The following is a 4,722-nucleotide window of genomic DNA, read 5'->3' as shown; positions in this document are numbered from 1 at the left end:
TTCCAAGTATCCCTGATCCTCACTTCTCTTCCTGATTTAGTTGTTTGGATACAGTGCCTAGAATGTCATTTAAAACCACAGAACCATATAAAAAGGAACAGGCCCTCGAGCCTTCTCTGCCATTCAGTAGGATCATGGCTGATCCAACACTCCTCATGCACATTTCCCTGTTCTTTCTCCATAATCCTTGATTCCCCCTTCTGATCAAGAATCTATCTCAGCTTTAAATATATACAAGGACTCTGCCTCCAGAACTCTCTGTGGCAAGAAGTTCCAAAGACTCTGAACCCATAAAGAGAAGAAATTCCTCCTTATCTCACTCTTCAATTGGTGACCTTTTATTCTTAGACTATGTCTTCTGGCCCTAGACTGTCCCAAGAGGGGAAATATCCTCTCAGCATTTACGCTGTCAAGCCCCTTAAGAATCCTCTATGTTTCAATGAGATCACCACCCATTCTTCTAAACTCCTCTCAGTAAAATCCGAACTTCGCTCTTAAGACAATCCCTTCATACCAGGGATCATCCAAGTGAATCTCTCTGAACTGCTCCCGTTGAAATGATATCTTTCCTTACATATGGGGACCAAAACTGCCCACAGTACTCCAGATATATCACCAGCACCTTGTACAGCTGCAGTGAGACTTCCCTACTCTTATACTCCAGTGCCCTTGAAATAAGGGCCAACATTCCATTAACCTTCCTGATTAGCTGCTCCTTCTGTGTGCTAGCTATGTGTTTTGTTTGCAAAAAGGGCAAGCCAGCTGTTTGGATACAAAATTGGCTGGAAGGTGGGAGACAGAGGGTGGTGGTAGAGGGGGTTGTTTTTCTGACTGTGGACCTGTGACCAGTGGTGTGCTGCAAGGATCGGTGCTAGGTCCATTGCTTTTTCTCATTTATAGAAATGATTTGGATGTGAATGGTGAGTAAGCCTGCAGTTGACAACAAATTGGTGATGAATGCGAGATGCTGCATTTTGGAAAGGCAAATCAGGTTCGGACTTATACACTAAATTGGAAGTGTTGCTGAACAAAGACCTTGGGGTGCTGGTTCATATTTCCTTGAAAATGGAATTGCAGGTAGACAGGTGTTTGGTATGCTTTCCTTTATTGGTCAGTGCATTGAGTACAGGAGTTGGGATGTCATGTTGCAGCTATACAAGACATTGGTTAGGCCACTTTTGGAATACTGCATTCCGTTCTCGTCTCCCTACCAAAGGAAAAGTGTTGTTCAATTTGAAAGGGTTCAGAAAAGATTTACAAGGATGTTGCTCGGTTTGGAGGGCATGAGCTAGAGGGAGAGGTGGAATAGGCTATGGCTATTTTCTCTGGAGCGTTGGGGGCTAAGGGGTCACCTTATTGAGGTTTATAAAATCATGGCAGGCATGGATAGGGTGAATAGCCAAGGTATTGTTCCAAGGTTAGAGGAGTCCTAAACTAGCGGGCATAGGTTTAAGGTGAGAGGGGAAAGATTTAAAATGGACCTAAGGGGCAACTTTTATCATGCAGTGGATGGTGTATGTATGGAATGACCTGCCAGTGGAAGTGGTGGAGGCTGGACCATTACAACATTTGAAAGGCATCTGGATGGGTATCTGAATGGGAAGGGTTGAGAGGGATATGGACTAAATGCTGGCAAATGGGACTAAATTAATTTTGGATATCTGGTCAGCAGTTGGACCATAAGGCCCGTTTCCATGCTGTACACTTCTATGACTCTATGATTCAGTAAATACTTTATGTTGCAGATTTCTGCAGTTTTGCTCCATTTGAATAGCACTATGTTCTTTTGTTCTTCCATCCAAAATGAACAAATTCACATTTTCCATTATTTGTCAACTCCATTTGTGAACTTTTTGTTAAGTTACTTCACCCATCAATATTTCCCTGTAAACTCTTATTAACTCTCGTGTCTTTTGCCTTTCCACCCACTTCTGTGTGTCTAAGTGAACATGATTTCCATGCAACAATTCCAGCAAGCTATTTGACTTGGTTAGGACATGATGGTTAACGTTACTTCATTTCACTGAGGAGTCGGTGTAGTATGCATGACCTGAATTCAGATTAACCCCAGATTGAATTTGTGACTCTCACTGGCACCCAGTCCATGACTCAGTGCTATCCTGGGCAGAGGGCAATAGTTCAATTTCATACAATGGGTTTGGGAAGTTCACAACGCCTGTCATAAGCAGAATGAGTACTTGGGACAGTTTCTGCCGCTAATGTGTAACAGTGTTTGCAACTGCGAGATAACATCTGCACAATGTTATAGACAGGCAGTTTGGTGTTATCAGCAGGAAATTCTGCCTATTATATATTATGTAAATATAATAACTGAGGGGACTAACAACTAATGAGACAGTACAATGTGTCTTATTTTCTTTGGGATTTGTAGGTCATGTTTCTGAAGAGACAGATTGAGATGGAACATTGCAGACACAAAGGTTAAATGATAAAGACATACATGGATACAGACTGGCACTTCTGTTCCCTTCTAAGTGACCACATAAGCCAACAGGATCATGTATTTACACAATGGATCATCCTTTAAGTTGTGTTTGGCAGAAATTGCTTCGCTTAAATCTCCTTGGGCGGTCATAAGCCAGCACAGAACACGATTAATGAGGATTCAAGTGTGGATTGCCTATCAGTGATGGGGCCTGGCCCAAAACTGCAGATGTGATGAGGATAAAAGGCTTTTATATATCACCTGAACCCAATAAAGCTAAACACAGCTGTCAATTAATACAGCCGACTCACTGTGTGCATGGTCGTGCAGAGCATTGTATAGCCGATTAGTATTGCGTGTCATTGCAGGAAAAGTTCTTTCATTTGATCAATATTGGACTTCAGATTTTATTCCCCGAAATCTAACCCAAAGCGACATAAATTGTATCACTGCAGTGATAGGCGAACACAGCCTGGGATGGTGAAAATCACTCCCTTTCAATCAGATTTGTGTTGACTCTAATAAACAGGCACCACACTTATAAATCACCCCTGACTTTATATGGCTGATTACAGACACAGAGTTCACGATTTCATCTGTTCCTTTCTCTTTTATGAGTTGAAGAAGTTGTCACTGCAGCATTCTGATTGATAATGGGTCTATCCTCTTTTCACACAGAGGTGCCTATGCTTAGTTAACTCCTGTCAGCTCAGACCAGGGTTATATCTCTGATGAAACACTCAACACCAACAGTAAATAGGCAGCTCCAGGTTAGTTCTGTTGCTGCTAGCCTCCTGCCTTTCTCTTCAATTTGTTTTCCTCAGGCACTGCAACAATAGACCGAATATATACAGTACCTTTTCATGAGAAAAGGGAAGGTTGAGAGGAGATTTGATTGAGCAATTCAATGTGATGAGGAGTCTGGAAAGAGTAAATCCAAGCAAACTATTCTCATTGGTGCATGGAAGAATCGCCAGAGGGTATCAATTTAAGCTGGTTGGTGACTGAGGCAATGACGAGATGAGGGAAAATATTTTTGTGCACCAAGTGGTTAGTACTCTATCTGGCAAGCACCACCTGAGGGAAAGATTCAACCAAGATTTTGGATCATTATCTGGAATGAAACTGTTTCTATGTCAACAGGGAAAGGATGGATAATTTGGTCCAGAGAACTGGCAAAGTCAAAGATATCTCAGATATCTCTATTTATCCAGGTGTTTCTGGGACCCCGCTGTGTGTGAATCTGTGTTTGGAATGAGCATCTTAACCAATGGTAGCAGAAATTGGAGAAATAGAGAGGTTAAGGGAGCAAATGCCAGAGTTTCATCCCAGACAACCAAACACATGTGCACTTGAGATGAGCAATTAAAATCGGGGATGCTCAAAAGGCCAGAATTGAAGGATTGCAGAGATCTTGGAGAGTTTAGGGCTGAGGAGATTGCAGAGATGGGGAGGGATTTGAAAGCATCGATGCAAATTTTAAGCTGATGGCATTGGTAAACTAGGGGCCTAAGTTGTAGATTAGACGTATCAATTTTGGGTGAAAGTAACTTGGTGTGAATTTGGACACCAGCAGAAGAAATCTTAATGTGGCAAAGGCATGGAGTTTGGTTGACGAGAGGCTGGGTAGGAGACCATCAGAATAGCTGAATCTGAAAAAAATGGTGTACAGGAAGGAAGACATGTGCAAATGTGGTTTAGCAGTGCTGTTTATTTGCTGGCAGTCAGGGATACCTGAGATCAGCAACTCGTGGAGGATCAGAACTAAGAAACAGTGCATGGTCAGATGGTCAATGCTGAGGGAGTGCGCACTGTCACAGGGTCAGGACTGAGGGAATGCCGTAATGTGGGAGGGTCAGCACCAAGGGAGCACCGCATTGTTGGAGGGTCAGTGTGGAGGGAGCACCACACTGTCGGAGGGTCAATGCTGAGGGAGCGCCGCACTGTCGGACAGTTAGTGCCGAGGGAGCGCCACGCTGTTGGAGGGTTAGTGCCAAGGGAGCGCCACACTGTCAGAGGGTTAGTGCTGAGGGAGCACCGCACTGTTGGAGGGTCAGTACCAAGGGAGTGCAGCACTTTCAGAAGGTCAGTGTTGAGGGAATGGCGCACTGTTAAAGGGTCAGTACGAGGGAGCACCACACTGTCGGAGGGTCAGTGCTGAGGGAGCGCCGCACTGTTGGACGGTCAGTACTGAGGGAGTACCGCACTGTCGGAGGGTCAGTAATGAGGGAGTGCCGCACTGTCAGAGGGTCAGGAATGAGGGAGTGCCGCACTGT

The sequence above is a fragment of the Rhincodon typus genome, chromosome 40, assembly GCF_021869965.1.
Source record: "Rhincodon typus isolate 14 chromosome 40, sRhiTyp1.1, whole genome shotgun sequence".
Classification (NCBI taxonomy): Eukaryota; Metazoa; Chordata; class Chondrichthyes; order Orectolobiformes; family Rhincodontidae; genus Rhincodon; species Rhincodon typus.
Note: the sequence above shows the minus strand (reverse complement) of the source record.